Source organism: Ovis aries, chromosome 15 (assembly GCF_016772045.2).
Source record: "Ovis aries strain OAR_USU_Benz2616 breed Rambouillet chromosome 15, ARS-UI_Ramb_v3.0, whole genome shotgun sequence".
Taxonomy (NCBI): Eukaryota; Metazoa; Chordata; class Mammalia; order Artiodactyla; family Bovidae; genus Ovis; species Ovis aries.
Genome location: NC_056068.1, coordinates 35,171,767 through 35,191,015, shown reverse-complemented (window position 1 = coordinate 35,191,015; position 19,249 = coordinate 35,171,767). Strand labels below are relative to the sequence as shown.

Below are 19,249 nucleotides of genomic sequence, written 5' to 3'. Positions count from 1 at the left end.
ATCCAGGTAGCATAACTAGAGTAGCCCCTGCATGCCACAACCAGAAAAAGCCCCCAGTGCAGCCAAAAATAAATAAATCAGTCATTAAATATATATATGTATATAAATAATTGGTTTTGGTGCATTGGTATGGCCCTAAAACTCCCCAGGTGATTCTAATGTACACCCAAGATTAATAAGCACCACTACTGACTATCAAGCACCACTACTGACTATCAAGCACCACTACCAAGCTGCTGCTGCTGCTGCTAAGTCGCTTCAGTCGTGTCTGACTCTGTGCGACCCCATAGACGGCAGCCCACCAGGCTCCCCCGTCCCTGGGATTCTCCAGGCAAGAACACTGGAGTGGGTTGCCGTTTCCTTCTCCAATGCATGAAAGTGAAAAGTGAAAGTGAAGTCGCTCAGTGGTGTCTGACTCTTCGCGACCCCATGGACTGCAGCCTACCAGGCTCCTCCATCCATGGGATTTTCCAGGCAAGAGTACTGGAGTGGTGTGCCATTGCCTTCTCCGCACTACCAAGCTATCAGGCCCTAAAGAATTCTTTTCCAAATTTTTCATTTTATATAATTAAGAAAAGACTTTCTATAAGCTAACATTTGAATTCAGCGTAAATACATGGTGCCAGTTCCATTCTGGATCAATACCTCCTGTAATTGATCAAAACAAGATGTGAATTTTTCCCAGCCAATCTCCTTAGTCATGGCAAATTTCTCAGTTTATAAAAACAAAGTAATGTTTTTTTTTAAGTTACATGCTCTTTGGCTGAGTACAATTACAAATATTTGAACTGGATGGAATTTAAAACACAGCAGTCTTGTGTGCTTTCTCGCCTTTTCTGATCATAGCATCTCTAGGAGGTAGGCAGGGCAACAGTTTTTAATCCTCATTTTGAGAGGAGGATACAGAGGCCCACAGAGAGCAACTGGGTCTCCTAAGACCGTGTGGCTAGTAACATGGCCTGGCCTAGACTCCACCAGCACACCTCTCTACATCTGTCCAAGGGCCTTTACAACCTAATTATCAGGACAAATCACCACCACCCATGATAAGAGCTTTTGTCCAGAGGCTTCCCTGGTGGTTCAGACAGTAAAGAATCTGCCTTCTATGCAGGAGACCCACATTTGATCCCTGGGTCTGGAAGATCCCCTGGAGAAGTAAATGGCAACCCACCCCAGTATTCTTGCCTTGAGAATTCCATGGACAGAGGAGCCTTCTGGGCTACCTACAATCTGTAGGACTGCAAAGAGTCAGACAAGACTGAGCAACTAACACTTTCACAGTTTCTTTCTCTTGACTGGTCCCAGGGAAGGACTATATATAAGACAGTTCTGCTGAAATAACATATCACTAAGCCATAAGCTTTTTTTGAAAATATTTTATTTATTTGGCTGCACCGGGTTTTAGCTGCGGCCTGTGAAATCTTTTAGTTGCAGCATTTGGAATCTAGTTCCCTAACCAATGATCAAACCTGGACCCCCTGTATTGGGAGCATGGAGTCTTAGCCACTGGACCACTAGGGAAGTCCCTAAAGAGCTTATTATTAGTATATGGCCCAACAAATGGAAGATGCTCAATAAGTAAAACTTCCTTTCTGTCTTCAACTCAAACATTTACTACCATTTCCCTTTCTTCTCTTGTCCTACCCAACAGTATCTTCATCTGTGCATTTGATCAATACATAGTATATGCCAGGCACAGGTCTAAGGGTACTTACTACTGTAGGTGATTGCATAAAACAAACACCATCCCTCCTTGCCTGCATGGAGCGTCTAGTCCCCATCTTCACATCTGGCAATTCTGACCTGTTAATTCTCTGCCTCCCTAGCTCTATACAGGCCATCCCTCCACTCAAGCCTAAAGCAGGTTTCCCACTCTATTCCTTCAGAATCTGACCTAAATTCTTCTCCATGGAGCCTCTGAACCCTCAGGGACATTCTCAGCGGAGGGACTCACTAGAGCCTCAGCCAGCTCCCTGCTGCCCTCTGGTGGGACTCCCTGGGACTCATGGTCCCATGAAATCTCTGGGAACTGGGGCTCACTTGGGCAGGCAGGTCCAAGAGATCTGTGTACTCACAACATACTGGCTTTCCCTGGACCCTGTGGCTCAAGGCTGGGATCTGTGTGGGCAGTGATACTCTGTGTGTGAGTGTGTGTGTGCATGCATGTGCGCGTGCATGGGTGTGTGTGTGTTCTTTTTACTGTGTTGTTGTTTTTTAATCTTGCGTTGTGTTGTTTTTTAATCTTGCATTGTGTTGTTGTACTGTTCAGTAGCTTAGTTGTGTCTGACTCTTTGCAAGCCCAAGGACTGCAGCACGCCAGGCTTCCCTGTCCTTCACTCTCTCCCAGCGTTTGTTCAAACTCATGTCCATTGAGTCAGTGATGCCATCCAACCATCTCATCGTCTGTCACCCCTTCTCCTCCTGCCTTCAGTCTTTCAGCATCAGGGGCTTTTCCAGTGAGTCGGCTCTTCACATCAGGTGGCCACATCAGGAGCTTCAGCTTCAGTCCTTATAATGAATATTCAGGGTTGATTTATTTTAAGATTGACTGGTTTGATGTCCTTGATGTCCAAGGGACTCTCAAGAGTCTTCTCCAACACTATAGTTCAAAAGCATCAATTCTTCAGTGCTCAGCCTTCTTTATGACCCAACTCTCACATCCAGTCATGACTATTGCAAAAACCATAGCTTTGACTATACAGATCTTTGTCAGCAAAGGGATATATGTGCTTTTTAATATGTTGTCTAGGTTGTCTTTTAATTTCATGGCTACAGTCACCATCTGCAGTGATTTTTGAGCCCAAAGCATTAAAGTCTATTACTGTTTCCATTTTTTCCCCATCTATTTGCCATGAAGAGATGGGCTTGGATGCCATGATCTTAGTTTTTTGAATGTTGAGCTTTAAGCCAGCTTTTTCACTCTCCTCTTTCACCTTCATCAACAGGCTCTTTAGTTCCTCTTCACTTTCTTCCATTCAGTTCAGTTCAGTTCAGTCGCTCAGTCGTGTCCGACTCTTTGTGACCCCATGAATTGCAGCACGCCAGGCCTCCCTGTCCATCACCAACTCCCGGAGTTCACTCAGACTCACGTCCATTGAGTGATGCCATCCAGCCGGTGTAATCTGGATATCTTAGGTTATTGATATTTCTCTCAGTAATTATGATTCCAGCTTGAGCTTCATCCATCCTGGCATTTCACATGATGTACTCTTCATACAAGTTAAATAAGCAGGGTGACAATATACAGTCTGACGTTACTCCCTTCCCAATTTGGAACCAGTCCATTGTTCCATGTCTGGTTCTCACTGTTGCTTCTTGACCAACATACAGGTTTCTCAGGAGACAGGTAAGGTGGTTTGGTATTGCCATCTCTTTAAGAATTTTCCACAGTTTATTGTGTTACACACTATCAAAGGCTTTAGTTAGTCAATGAAGCAGATGTTTTTCTGGAATTTCCTTGGTTCTTCTATGATCCAACAGATGTTGGCAATTTGATCTCTGGTTCTGCCTTTTCTAAATCCAGCTTGTACATTTGGATGTTCTCGGTTCACATACTGTTGAAGCCTATCTTAAAGGATTTTGAGCATTACCTTGCTAGCATGTAAAATGAGCACAAATTTGGAAAACTCAGTACTGGCCACAGGGCTGGAAAAGATCAGTTTTCATTCCAATCCCAATGAAAGGCAATGCCAAAGAATGCTCAAACTACTGTACAGTTGCACTCATTTCATTTTTATCTTGCACCCAAAGCAATTCATGCTCTTACATAAACATCAGAAAATTTAAAACATGCAAAAGAAAGATTTAAACAACTCACATAATCCCACCTAGAGACCATTTATGCTCACACATGGAACAGGAACACAGGGGAAAGGGGCACTAGGCCAGCAGCTGTGTGACCCTGAACAACCCCCTTCTCAGAGCTTCATCCATACACAAAGCAGTGACCCAGACAGTAAAGAATCCACAAACCAAGCATCCCAGTAAAGGGCCTCCTCTAGCTTTCTTCCTCTGTGATTCTGAGTCCATAGGCCCAAGCAGTCCCCTCATCAGTGATACCTTTAGACAGTTACAACTTCCAACTATTTTAAATATTGAAAAGCAGTAAGGTAGGCTAAAGCAAATTACAATTAGGTTAAAAAAAATCCTGAAAAAGTTCTGAAAATGGACAAAAATGCTTTAAAATTATCACACAGTTGAAAATTGCCTTAGGAAGCAAAAAAATCACCAACACTATAGGAAAAGAAAAAAAAAAACAGCAACTGTGGAATACTCATTTTTGATCAGGTCATTGTTTCAATCAAAATGTTGTGTCCACAAAAATGCTTTTAGAAAAACTGCCTTCAGCACAATGCCACGTCTCTGTGTGAGGTGGCCAGGAAGAGCTTCCGTCTAGCATCCCATGTCCTTGGAAGAATTTTGAGATCCCTGCTCCTGGTGAACAAGGACAAAGTTCGAGATCCCCGCTCCTGGTGAAATAAACATCAGACCAACTGTGGGCTGCAGGTACCAGGCAAGCACTTACTGATTCCCTCATGTCAGGTTCTGTGCTGGACACTGAAGACTCAAGGCAACTGGAAGGTCCTGCCGTCTTCCCTGGGCAGGGCCACAGCCAGTCATATAGGACAGACAGACAGACCCATCCGCACGTGACTCCAGTTCAGGGTGAGATGGAGTACTGGGAGTCGTGGTAAGTGTAGAATGGCCAGGAACCCGCTGTCCTGTCCCTCTACCAGCCAGGAAGCTGTAGAAACTTGGCCTCCCCATCCTCAGTAAAATGTTCCCGCCTGTTATTTTTGCCGTGAAACACATTATCCCAATACTTAGTACCTTAAAACAATCACTGAATTATTCTAGGATTCTGCAGCCAGGAATTCAGATAGGGGACTCCCCTGGTGGTCCAGTAGTTAAGAATCCGCCTTCCGATGCAGGGAACACGGGTTCTATCCCTGGTCAGGGATCTAAGATCCCACCTGCGAAGAGGCAACTAAAACTAAGCAACACAAGTACTGAGCCTGGGCGCCTCAACTAGAGCATCCTGCGCCACAATGAAGATCCTGCCTGCCGCAACTAAGACCCAGAGCAGCGAGTCAGTTCAGCTCAGTCACTGAGTCGTGTCCGACTCTTTGCGACCCCAGGGACTGCAGCACACCAGGCCTCCCTGTCCATCACCAACTCCTGGAGTTTACTCAAACTCATGTCCATTGAGTCGGAGATGCCATCCTATCATCTCATCGTCTGTCGTCCCCTTCTCCTCCTGCCCTCAATCTTTCCCAGCATCAGGATCTTTTCAAATGAGTCAGCTCTTTGCATCAGGTGGCCAGAGTATTGGAGTTTCAGCTTCAACATCAGTCCTTCCAATGAATATTCAGGACTGATTACCTTTAGGATGGTCTGGTCGGATCTCCTTGCAGTCCAAGGGGTTCTCAACAGTCTTCTCCAACACCATAGTTCATAAGCATCAATTCTTTGGCGTTCAGCTTTCTTTGTAGTCCAACTCTCATATCCATACATGACTACTGGAAAAACCATAGCTTTGACTAGATGGACCTTTGTTGGCAAAGTAATGTCTCTGCTTTTTAATATGCTGTCTAGGTTGGTCATAGCTTTTCTTCCAAGGAGCAAGTGTCTTTTAATTTCATGGCTGCAGTCACCATCTGCAGTGATTTGGGAGCCCCCCAAAATAAAGTTTCCCACTGTTTCCATTGTTTCCCCATCTATTTGCCATGAAGTGATAAGACCGGATGCCATGATCTTAGTATTTTGAATGTTGAGTTTTAAGCCAACTTTTTCACTGTCCTCTTTTCACTTTCACCAAGAGGTTCTTTAGTTCTTCACTTTCTGCCATAAGGGTGGTGTCATCTGCATATCTGAGGTTATTGATATTTCTCCTGGCAATCTTGATTACAGTTTGTTCTTCATCCAACCCAGCATTTTTCATGATGTACTCTGCATAGAAGTTAAATAAACAGAGTGACAATATACAGCCTTGACATACTCCTTTCCCTATTTGGAACCAGTCTGTTGTTCCATGTCCAGTTCTAACTGTTGCTTCCTGACCTGCATACAGATTTCTCAAGAGGCAGGTCAGGTGGTCTGTATTCCCATCTCTTTAAGAATTTTCAGTTTGTTGTCATCCACACAGTCAAAGGCTTCAGCATAGTCAATAAAGCAGAAATAGATGTTTTTCTGGAACTCTCTTGCTTTTTCGATGATCCAACGGATGTTGGCAGTTTGATCTCTGGTTTCTCTGCCTTTTCTAAATCCAGCTTGAACACCTGGAAATTCACAGTTGACGTACTGTTGAAATGCAGCCAATAATAAATATTTAAAAAGGCATTCAGATAGGCTATGGCAGGACTGGCTCAGGCTGAGAAGGTTGGGTGGCTACAGGAGACTTCAGGGCTGGGCCAGGAGTCACGTGGAGACACCCTCACCCAGGTGCCCGGTAGTGCTGGCTGGTGTCCAGGCCTCCAGTGTGGCTGGATTCCAGGGCACCTCCTGGAGGTCTCAGGGTCAACCATCTTACCCCGAACCTGAGCTGTCCCAGGTAACAAGACTTTTTCTGCCCTAGCTTCAGAAGTTCTGAACTGTCGCTCCTTTTGGATTCTATTATTTAGAAGCAAATCACAGTCCTGGCAGATTGATGGGAGGGTGACTAGACCCCAGCTCTGGAGCGGAGAATGAAGAGTGTGGGTCTCCCCTACCCAGCACGGGGCTGTGGACCTGAGCAGAGAGCAGCTAGACATGGGTGGAGGTAAGACGGGAGAGAAGCTGAACTTGTCTTTCCTTGGGCAGTTTCACTTGACTGTGGCTTCAGTTTCCCTGAAGACTGTACGTCTCTAGTCCAGAGCTTTCTTCTGAGCTTCAGACCTGTATGTCCAACTACCTGCCTGCTTTCTCTTTCTGTGCCCTGGTGTCCTTTGGAAAATTGAGATGCTGATACTCTCTATTAATAGAGTGACCACCAGAATTAAATGAGATAGGACTTCTCTGGTGGTCCAGTGGATAAGAATCAGCCTTCCAATGTTGGGGACACAGGTTCCACCCCTGGTCCAGGAAGATCCCACATGCTGCAGGGCAACTAAGTCCATGCACCACAAGTACTGAGCCTGCGCTCTGCAACGAGAGAGGCCACCGTAGTGAGCAGCCTGTGCATGGCAACTAGAGAAAGCCCATGCAGTTAAGAAGAGCTAGCACAGCCAAAAAATACATATTTTTTAAAAAAAGAGTTAAATGAGATAATATAATGTCTTTCATGAAATGCCTCACACATTTAAGTGCTCAGTGTTACTATTATTTGACCTAGTTGGATATATTATAGACAGTTCAAACTCAGCCTCTCCAAAACTGAACTCATAGTGTGCTGTTCACACCTGTGCCCACCCAGAGTTCCCTGTCTTCTTGACTAGACCTCCAGCGCTCCTCCTGCCCATGCCAGAGATTGGCAGTCATCTTTCACACCTCTGTCTCTTTCACTCCCAACATCCAACCCAACCCTAAGTCTTGACAGGTTTGCTGTCTAGATATTTCTCCAACTTCTCTACTCTTCTCCCTTTCTATACTGACACCTTAGTCCAAGCCACAGTCATCTCTGCTTCAGACTCTGGCCTCCTCTCTGGTCTCTCAAATTCACTAGGTCCACTTCCCCTTCCATTCCCCTTCATCCATTCTTCACCCAGTGGGCAGCCAGAATACCTTAAAAATGTAAAGTTGATGATAGTACTTACCCTGATTAAAACCCTTTATCCTTGCTGCTCTACAGAAAAGATGTGCGTGACTCTTTGTGGCCCCATGGACTGTAGCCACCCTCCCCCTCGCCCCCGCCACCTCGCAGCTCCTCTGTCCATGGAAATTTCCAGGCAAGAATTCTGGAGCAAGTTGCTGTTTCCTACTGCAGGGGATCTTCCTAATCCAGGGGTTGAAGCCGCATCTCTGGCGTCTCCTGCGTTGGCAGGCAGGCTCTTTACCACTGCACCACCTGGAAGCCTATCTGTCTATTCATCGCGTGTTTACTTCCGTGTCTATGCTGCATTTTACAGTCTTGCATATGAGCATCATGCTGCTTTTCTGGTCAGATAAGCGGCATGTGTTTGTGCTAAGACATGTTTGGCTTTTTGTGACCCATGGACAGTAGCCTGCCAGGCTCCTCTGTCCTTAGGACTCTCCAGGCAAGAATACTGGAGTGGGTTGCATGCCCTCCTCCAGGGGATCATCTCAACCCAGGGATCCAACCCATGTCTCCTGTGTCTTCTGCGTTTACCACTGAGTCACCTGGGAAGCCCAGACAATTCTTTTCAAAGGCCTATGAAGTCCTGTGAATATGGCCCTGCCTCCGTCCTTCCCTCCCCGACTCACTGGGCTCTCTCTGCCAAAAGGCCTTTATAAAGGCTATTTCCTGTGCCTAGAATGCCCACTACAATCCCCCCTCTTCAGTCCCCCTTACGTCAAATAACAGCTCAAGAGCCACTTCCTCAAGGAAACCTTCTCTGTCCTCTTCGGTGAAATTCCCCCATCCCACCACCATCCTCGGGCTTCCCTTGTGGCTTCACTGGTAAAGAATCCACTTGAAATGGGGGAGATCTGGGTTTGACCCCTGGGTTGGGAAGATCCCCTGGAGAAGGGAAAGACTATGCAGTCCCATATTCTGGCTTGGAGAATTCCATGGACTGTACAGTCCATGGGGTTGCAAAGAGTCGGACACGACTGAGCGACTTTCACTTTCACCACCACCCTCAGTTCTTACAACACTGGGCCCAGCTCCTCTGTAGCGCTTGTTACCATTGGCACCTGCATTTGTATGGTGATTCTTTAATCTCTCTCCCCTCCAAAACCCTGTAGGCTCCATGAGAGCAGGAACCATATTGGTTATGCTCACTGTTACATCTCAAAGCTTAACACAGCAGTTGACACACGGTTCAGTAAATATTTGTTGACTGGAATGATGGACGGATGGATGAGAGAAGAGACGTGCCAGGGCCATTGTTAGCATCTCGAAGATGCTGCTGAATGAAGAAATAAAAGGGCATGTTGGGCAGAGCCCAGGAGATGACTCACAGATACAGCTGATTTTCCAACCTTCAGGCAGGTGCAGGACCAGAAAGGAATCTGTTATGACGTAAGAAAAAGCAATTCAGTCAAGACTGGAAACACATCCTCCCTGCCCCAGGGCGTCTCTTCGAAGGTGCTGGAGACTTGAAGAGTTTCACCTGCTTTAGTTTCAACTCTTCCTGCTTGAAGAGTTTCACCTGCGTTAGCATGGCACTGCCAGGGACAGGGCTTGGAACCTAGCTGGTCCAATCTCCTTTTCTCTAAGGATCAGCCAGGCAGTGAGACTTGCCGGAGTTCACACAGCAGTGTGGGGGACGGTGCAGAGATGGAGAAGGCCGGGCTCAGGCACCAGCAACCTGGGTTCCATCCCGGCTCTGCTGTGTGCAGACTCCCCGTCCCTCACTCGTCCCCCTGCAGTGCAAGGGACCCGAGTCTCATCACCTAAAGGGCTAACTGACCAGAGCCCCAGGTCCTAGTGCAGCTCCCTCAGGGACGCTCCTGCCATACACATTAGGGGACCCCGACTTCCGTTCCCAGTTCCAACCACTCCTTATCTTGTTTTCAAAGGTCAGAGACCTGTCCTGCCCAGACAGTAATCCTTCTGCAATGCTGAGTGTGTCACGCCTCAAGCTGCTTAGAAAAAACAGGAAGAAATGAGACTTTCTTTCTAAAATCTAGTGTCCAGTCTTGGTTGGTGGCCTCACGTTGGCCATGTGACCTTGAGCATGGGACTTCGTCTCCATTTTACAAGAAGAAACCGAGGCAAAGAGAAGTTTAATAATTTGTGAGGTACAGGGTTCCCGTAAGGATCCAGTGAGACTATGGAGGCAAAAGTGTGATCGAAAGGCTCGATCCTAAGTTAAGAGGTGGTTAGCACTTGGGGTAATTTGCATAAATAATAGCACTTTAGTTTGTTTTCTTTGTTTTAGTGTAGGGCTTTACAGTTACAGAAGCAGTCGGGCTCTTTGACTCTTTGTGAATTTGTTAATAAATAACTATTCGTGTTGACTCTCAAATAACGCATTAGACCCTCTAGGAGATGTATGTGTGCATGCGTGCTCAGTCATGTCAGGCTCTTTGTCCTCACAGACTGTAGTCCACCAGGCTCTTCTGTCGATGGAATCTTCCAGGCAAGATTACTGGAGTGGATTGCCATTTCCTTCTCTAGGGGATCTTTCTGACCCAGGGATTGAACCCATGTCTCTGGCATCTCCTATGTTGGCAGGGGGATTCATTACTGAGACACCTGGAGATGCATATGCTACTCCAATTATGAGATTTCAGACACTGCAACAGGTGAGCTAGAGAGATCTGGGGCAATTGGGAACACGCAGGAGTGGGGGATGGGGTGGGTTTCTATCTGAGAGAGCGTAGGGTACTCAATCAGTCTTCCATGAGGACCACTCTTGTCCCAGTCTTTGAGCCAAAAGCCGTGCTGGCAGGGTGTGAGGGCCGGCGCTGATGGCCCCGGCTGAAAGGATCCCGATCAGTCCAAAGTGCCTTCCCTGGACTGGAAGAGTGGAGGCTGGCTGTCACCGCAGGTGACACAGGAGCATCCCACACATCCAGCACTAGAGGGTGTCTCTGTCCTCCCTGAATTCCAGGCCCAGCATCGTGGCATCCCCCTGGGACACCACAAAGGCAACCCAGAAGTGCCAACCCACAGCCCGCTGGCCAGGCCTGAGTGAGAAGAGCAGAGCCCCGAGGCAGCCTCTCCCTGCTCAGCTCCCCCAGCCCAGCACCCACCTCAGGCACGCTGACTGCCAGCAGCAGAGAGGACAGTCACCTTGGAGTGACAGCATACTCTGTGCTTTCCAGCTTCTCTCCTTCCCTGCACCATGGCCTGTGAAGTGGAGCTCCCTGTGAGGCCCAGTAGACCCGTGGGGAACTGCTACCCAGCGGTAACCTCTGAACTTCTTTTGAGTGGTGAGCTTCCCGTCCTTGGAAGAGTTCAAGCAGAAACTGAAGGAGTTCCCAGCCCAAATGAAACAGGAGGTCGTGTGGACCCCAGTCCTCTGATCTCCCACCTGCTGCTGTTTCTCCAAGTCCTGTTTGCACCCACCCAGGCTGTATGAGCACCCCACCACTCCCCAGCCTTCCTGGCCTCACCAACAGCAAATACCTCCATGTCTCCCACAGAATAGTCCAGCAGCGTGGCCAGCTCTTTTCCCAGCCTTTTTTCTCCCTACCTCTGAGTTCATCAGCCAAACCAGAATACTCACTGGACCCTCGCAGCGCACACATTCCCACCTCCACGCTTTGCGCAGCTGTTCCCTCTGCGGAGGAGGCTCTTTGCCTCGAGTGCACTCCTCTCCACTTTCTCAGCGGCTCTTTCGAGATCCAGTTTACTTGCCGTCTTCGCTGTGAAGCCCTCCCAAATTCTCTGATTTTTCTTTACCACTGCACCTCTGTTCTGAAACTAACTTCAACCTTGCGAGGTTTGCTTGCATAGTAACTAATGTGCCCTACCTCACGCTAGTCTAAAAGTCTTTGAAGGTGCAGGATCAGGTGTGAGTCATCTTACTAACATTTGGCATAGCACATGTATGTTGAATGAATAGTGAATCGAGACCCTAAATTGCTGTTCACCACTACCTAGGAGAAGGCTTGTCACAAAAATGCTCAATAAATATTTGCGGAGTGAATAAACTGTGTTTGTTACTTTAGACCTCATAAACTTTTAAAATGAATTATGTTGGACATACAAAACATAGAATATAACAAAACCCTTTGTGCCTATCACCCAGTTTATGAAATAAATATGACAGACACAGTTGAAACACTCTGTGCAGCCCTGCCCAATCTTGTCCACCTCCTTCCCCCTGGAGGAATCACTATCTTGATTTGGGGGTTTATCATTCTGAATCTTCTGTTACACACGTCACGGCAACAGGTAGTAGTGCACGAAGGCGTGCGAGTGCAGGTGAGGCTGGGAACTGGGACCAGCACCAGTTTAGAGCTAAAAGGCCACGCTTATCCTTAGTTTAAGAGAACACTAATTTTTACTCACAGGTGAGAAAATGAGAGGGAGGGAATTTCCTGTGGTCCAGTGGGGCTAGGAATCTGTACTTTCACTGCTGAGGGCACAGATTCAATCCCTGGTTGGGAAACAAGATCCTGCAAACCACACAGTGTGGCAAAAATAATAATAATAAAGACGGAAACAATATTAAAAAGTACTTAAATTCACAGACTTCTAGAGATTTAAAATTTTGATTTCTCTCATGGATATATTGTCATATATTAGGAATTAGCAAAAATGTTACTGTTAAAAATTTTCAAATATAGAACACAGGTCTTTATTATTTGCACTTCTCTTTTTAAAACAAATGAGAAAATGGATAAGAGGCATTGGAGGTGTAGTGATAAGGACCAAACATCCAAAGGGCCTTAGTTTGAGTTACCTTTTTTGAGCCCCAACTTCCTCATCTTTAAAATGGTAATTTTCTTAACTAAATGAATTTATGCCAAACCTTTTTCCAAAGAAGTCTAGAATAAACTTTTTGGGAAGTTGTGAAAATCAAACAGCAAATGTGAGAATGCTTTTAAATTATGAGTAGCTGCAGGTATAGGTAGTTAGTTTTGCCAGCACACACGCCCCTTGTGGTCAGAAGAGTAACTGCATTTGGATACATCTCAATGGGAAAGACCCTGATGCTGGGGCAGACTGAGGGCAGAAGAAGGAGGTGACAGAGGATGGGATGGTTGGATAGCCTGACCGACTCAATGCACGGGTGTTTGAGCAAACTCCAGGAGATAGTGAAGGACAGGGAAGCCTGGCATGCTGCAATCCATGGGGTCGCAAGAGAGTCAGACACAACTGAGTGACTGAACAACAATATACTGTAATGCATAGTGGGCATCAACAATTCAGATCCGTACAAGGGTTACTAAACATTTGAGTAAAGCCTCTAATATAAAAGATAAGCAAACAAAAAATGAGCTCAGAGAAAACAGACAATATAGAGGGACAAAAGGTTAAGATTATTGTTAGTGTACTCAGAGATAAGAAGATGTATCTCTGAAACCTCTATAAAAAGAAAGTTCAGGGAACAAAGATGAGCTCTGAGCAGTGGTGAGCTGGATCTGGCTCAAAAGACCTCTCAAGAACCAATTGTTACTTTTTGAGAAATTTTGCATAACAGGCGCAGGGCATTATCAAAAATTAAATTATATAAACTGAAAGATAAATTATATTCAAACAAACGTAAGAAATACTCAGAGCTCATCACTTCCCAGTTAGTTTACATCAATTAGTTTATATTGTTTTATTATCATCTATGGAAAAGTCATTTATGTTTATTGTTTTTATATAGGCAAAATATATATAGTTGGTATACTACTAAGCAACGTTTCCCAGCTCCACACTGACATCCCACTGGTAGCCTGGAGTCAGCCATAGTGGGAGATTCTACATCCCAGAGTTGGTTAATGCTATAGATCAGGTTTTCTCCTCCACATCACCCTGAGAGTTAAACATTTACCCACATACATAAATGTAATATTATATATATATATATATATATATACACACACACACACACACACACACACAGAGCCCAACATACATGTAACAGTATTTACCAATGTACCACTGGCTCTGGGAAATTAAAAGTATAAAGGTAGAAACGGAAAAACTTAGTAAGATTGAAAGATAAAGCTGAAACCTCTCAGAAAGTAGGAAAAGCAACGGTCAACAGTTGGTAAGAGATAAAAAATTTAGAGGATCAGTCCAGAAATCTAATGTGCAAATAATGAGTTCTAGAAAGAGAACATAGAAAACAGTGTGGAAGAAATATTAAAGGAATAATTCAAGAATATTTCCCAGAACTGCAAGAAAATTTTGAAACAAATAGCTCACTGAGTACTGTGCAGAACAAGTAAAAAAAGATTAAACCAAGGCATTATTGCAAATCTCAGAACACTAAGCAATAAAGAGATGATCCTAAAAAAAAATCAGGTCAAGAAAAGAAAGTGGTGTTGGCTACTTTCCTTCTGTCCTCCCACACCCCCTCCACTCTGCTCTGCTGCCTAGGAAGCTGTTTCTGGCCTCTATCAACAAGGGTTATAACAAAAGCATGGGGAAAAGAATAACATCTGACTTAAAAACAGTTTTTGTTTTTAGCTAAAAACAATAAGCAGTGCTAAAGCTTATTTCCAGTTAAGAGTCTATTCCCAAATACCATCATTCAACAATGAGAGTAGAAAAACCTTTTCCAAGATCTCAAAAGTTTTTTTCATCCCTTGCATACACTCATTTAACCAATGTTTGAGAACCTACTATGTGCCAGACATTATTCTCAATTCTAGGGATACAGCAGTGGACAAACAAGGTCCTTGCTCTATTGGGGCTTTCTCATAATCTGAAAATATCACACAGCACGTCAGGTAGTAATCAGCACTCTGGGGAACAGGGACTTGGGGGTGCACTGCTGGGGTGGCAGGGAGCTCTGTTAGATAGGGCCTCTCTGGTTGAGGTTACAGTTAAACAGAGACCTCAACAAAGGAGAGAGCCATGCTGATGTCTGGGGGAAGAGCCTTCCAGGCAGATGAACAAGGGCAACGGCCTGGGCAAGTGTGGAAGGAGGCCTGTGTGACTGGGAAGAGTGGCAGGAGACGAGTAGAGGCCAGATCACAGCGCCCCTTGTGTTGGCTGCTTTCCTTTTTTCCCCCCTACCCACTCTCCACTCTTCTCTGCTCCCTGGGAAGGTGTTTATGGCCCAATCAACAAGCTCCCTTGACCTCTGGCTTCCTGTGAGATTTGGCCAATGGGAGGCACCTGCAAGAACTCAGAGGGCGGCCGTCTTTTACTGAGAATCCCACTTGTCAGATGACCTTCAGCAGCTTGGAGTTGCCCTGTGCACTTCAGGCTGGAAGTGGGGGGTGGCGGGGGTGGGTGCCTAATACCTCTCCAGGGCTGCCAGCTCCAAGGAATGGCACGCAGTGAGCCTGGTGGCTTCCCTAAACCCCTCACACCTCTGGGAAGAGTTCCTTTAATACACTCTCCAAATCCCACAATTTGAGTGTGATATCCACCTGTTTTTCTGCCAGGATCCTAACACTCCCTTGTAGAGCAAGATAAGTGAAAGTGAAGTTGCTCAGTCGTGTCCGACTCTTTGCGATCCTGTGGACTGTAGCCCACCAGGCTCCTCCGTCCATGGGATTCTCAAGGCAAGAATACTGGAGTGGGTTGCCATTTCCTTCTCCAGGGGTCTTCCCAACCCAGGGATCAAACCCAGGTCTCCCACATTGCAGGCAGATGCTTTAACCTTTGAGCCACCAGGGAAGCCTTGTAGAGCAAGATAAGGAAACTTTAAATTTTATTCTGAAAATGGGAAACCAATGGAGACTTTTGAGTATGTGGGACAAAGACCACTCTACATGCTGGGTGTATCAATAGTAAAGACTTTGGTGGGGGTCACAAGTGGGAGAACAGTTAGGAAAGGGCTTTCACAATAGTAAGGGTTAGAGAAGGTAACTCAGATTGTGGTGTTTGTAGTAGAGGTTATAAGTGATCAAACTGGGGGATATATTATTAAGATCAAGTCAAGAGGATTTGGTGACCAAGTGGGTATGTGGTATAAGAGAAAAAAAGGCAAGGATGATTTAGGATTTGGGTCTGAGGATGAATCAAGCTGCTATTTGTAAAGATAGATATGTCTTGGAAGAGAGCAGGTTTGAGCTGCACAAATCGAGTTCAGTTTGGGATAAAGGCTGGTGTTTATTAGAGATCTGACTAGGGATGCTGAATTGGTGGTTGTATATCTAAGACTGGCTTTCAGAGAAGGTCTGTGCTGGAAGTAGGAATTTTAGTGTAGGAACAGCAAAGATGGGCTCCCCTCGTGGCTTACCCACCTGCAACACGGGCTGCTGTCCACGTGGTCACTAAGCGTCGAACACAACTGGGCACGGCTCGGCACTGCAATGCAGGACACAGGTTTGATCCCTGGGTCAGGAAGATCTCCTGGAGAAAAAACTGACAACCCACTCCAGTATTCTTGCCTGGAAAATCCCATGGATTCCCATGGCAGGCTACAGTCCATGGGGGTCACAAGAGCTGGACAAAACTCAGTGACTAAACATCAATGAAAGCTTTTAAAGCCACAGACTAGATGGAATTTCCTTGGAGCTGGCATAAACAAAGAAATGAGGTCCAAGGATTGAGCCTTCTTCAAGAGCTACCAGACGATGTTTCACCAAAAAGGAATAAACCGAGAAAAGAGGAAGATACATGATACGAAACTGGGGACTCTTGACACGGGAGGCAGAAAGACTCTCCTACTGACAGCAAAGGAGACTCCAGAACTACAGGTCTCAAGAGTAATCTAGCTGGAGCTAGAGGATGAGTGTCCTGGAAAGGACATCATCAAAACACAAAAACAAATCTGATTGAACATACTGAAATTTAAACTATGGTTCAACATCTGGGGATGAATTAAGAGACAGGAACACAGAATGCTAAGCAGATGGAAGAACAAGGTAATTACTAACATTTTAAGTATAAATTATACATATTATATAAAACATTATCTAATTATGAGAATTCCAGATGAAAAGGTATAAACTAAAAATCAAGAAATCATAATGGAGTTCCCTGGTGGCCTAGTGATAAGGATTCCGGGCTTTTGCTATTGAGGTCTAGGTTCAGTCCTTTGTCAGGGAACTTAGATCCTACAAGCAATGTGGCATGGCCAAGAAAAAAGGAAAAGAAATCATAGTATAAGAATGTGACTGGGACTTCCCTAGTGGTCCATTGGCTAAGCCTCTGTACTTCCAATGCGGCAAGGGAGGGTCAACCCCTCGCCAGGAACTAGATCCCACATGCCGCAACTAACACCAAAAAAAAAGAAAAATGTTACAGCAATTCCATGTATATCCAAAATAATTGAAAACAAGTACATGTACATGAATGTTCATAACAGCACTACTTGAAATAGCCAAAAGGTGGAAGCAACCCAAATATCCATCATCTGATGAACACATAAACAAATTATGGTATATACATCTTATTATTCAGTGGGATATTATTCAGCCATAAAATTAATAACCTAGATAACATGCTGCAATGTGAATGAGCTCCAAAAATACCATACTAAGTGAAAACTAGACATTACAGGTCATACATTGTATGATTCCATTTATAGGAAATATCCAGAACAGGTAAACCCTTATGAAGAGAGAGCAGCCTGGTGGTTGCCAGGAGCTGCAGGGAGAGAATAAAGAGTGCTTTTTGAGTATAGTGATTTTCGGATGATGAAAATGTTTCGGAACTAGGTAAGGGTGATGGTTGCAGAATGTACTAGGTGCCACACAACTGTTCACTTTTAAATGATGTATTTTATGATGTCAATTTCACCTCAATTTTTAAAAACAATGTTTAGAAATCAGACAGCGCATTACATGTCAGGAAAACTGAAAGGGGTTGTCCTAGGCATTATACTGCAAAGTGGAAGGGGCTGTTTATAGTGAAGTCCAATAAAATGGTATATGACTTTTAAAACCAGATATATGGATAACTTCAGCTAAAAAATAAGATCAACATCTATCACTTGAAAAAAGATGATTTTTAAATGAAGAGAACAGTTGTTGAAGGAAACCTTAAAATCCTAGGAGCTCATGTATGGGTAGATCTGGAGTTATATCCATATGCTGATTCCAACTCTGTCAAAATAGATACTACAAAGGAAAAGCATATGGGAACCTTTGAAAAGAAAGAACAAGTGTCTAAGTCAGGAAGACAGATGAAGACAGACAATACTGTATTTAACAGAAGGGTGAAACAGAAAAAAAAAAAACATATTTAAACAGACTAGTCCACTTAAAAAACAAAACGATCATTAGGGGAAAACGTCAGAGACAGTCTGTCTTAAAGCTTCTATAGCAAAAATACCATAAACACAAATCAAAAGGCAGAGAATAAATTGGGGGAAATATTTGTAACAGAAAAGAGTAACATCTGGGAGTATCTCAAGGTAACTACAAGGCAAATTAGAGTACATAACATCTTCTATGGAATAAAAACCCACAACCAGGACAGAACAAGTAAAAAGATTATGGGATGATATTTGCAGCATGATGCGATGTCCATGTGCAAAGTGTCTCAATAACACGCAGTGATTTGGAGAGACTTAGGGTTTTCTCTGCATGACTTAACTGCTTAGTTGCTCAGCTGTGTCTGACTCTGCGACCCCATGGACTGTAGACCACTAGGCTCCTGTGTCCATGGAGATTCTCTAGGCAAGAATACTGGAGTGGGTTGCCATACCCTTCTCCAGGGGATCTTCACGACCTATGGATGGAAACCAGGTGTCCTGCATAGCAGGTGGATTCTTTACCATCTGAGCCATCAAGAGAAGCCCTGCATGACTGCCACTTATTAAAAACTCATGTGATCCTCACAGTAACTTTTCATAAGATTCATGAAATTGGACCTCCCAAACCACATGGCCACAAGTAGCAGGACTGTTTCTGAAAGCCAAATTTGAACTTTCTGCCCAGTCAAAAAGACTGCAGGTGGTTTTTTACATTATTTTGAAGGAATTAAAATACCTCCCAACACAGTTCAGTTCAGTCATTCAGTTGTGTCTCTTTGCAACCCCATGAATTGCAGCACGCCAGGCCTCCCTGTCCATCACCAACTCCCGGAGTTCACCCAAACCCATGTCCATTGAGTCGGTGATGCTATCCAGCCATCTCATCCTCTGTCGTCCCCTTCTCCTCCTGCCCCCAATCCCTCCCAGCATCAGAGTCTTTTCCAATGAGTCAACTCTTCTCATGAGGTGCCCAAAGTACTGGAGTTTCAGCTTTAGCATCAGTCCTTCCAATGAACACCCAGGACTGATCTCCTTGCAGTCCAAGGGACTCTCAAGAGTCTTCTCCAACACCACAGTTCAAAAGCATCAATTCTTCGGTGCTCAGCTTTCTTCACAGTCCAACTCTCACATCCATATATGACTACTGGAAAAACCATAGCCTTGACTAGACGGACCTTTCTTGTCAAAGTAATGTCTCTGCTTTTGAATATGCTATCTAGGTTGGTCATAACTTTCCTTCCAAGGAGTAAGCGTCTTTTAATTTCACGGCTGCAGTCACCATCTGCAGTGATTTCAGAGCCCCCCAAAATGAAGTCTGACACTGCTTCCACTCTTTCCCCATCTATTTCCTATGAACACAGTCCTGTTTAATATTTGCAGTAAAC

The 19,249-nt window shown here is 44.9% G+C and overlaps 1 long non-coding RNA gene across 1 annotated transcript; it reads left to right on the top strand.

Annotated features, from left to right (window-relative positions):
• Nucleotides 1–807: 807 nt before the first annotated feature.
• LOC132657868 (uncharacterized) lies at nucleotides 808–11,700 on the top strand. Its single transcript, XR_009596621.1, has 2 exons — nucleotides 808–10,347; nucleotides 10,870–11,700. It is a non-coding gene; the product is annotated as an uncharacterized LOC132657868 (long non-coding RNA).
• Nucleotides 11,701–19,249: the final 7,549 nt, after the last annotated feature.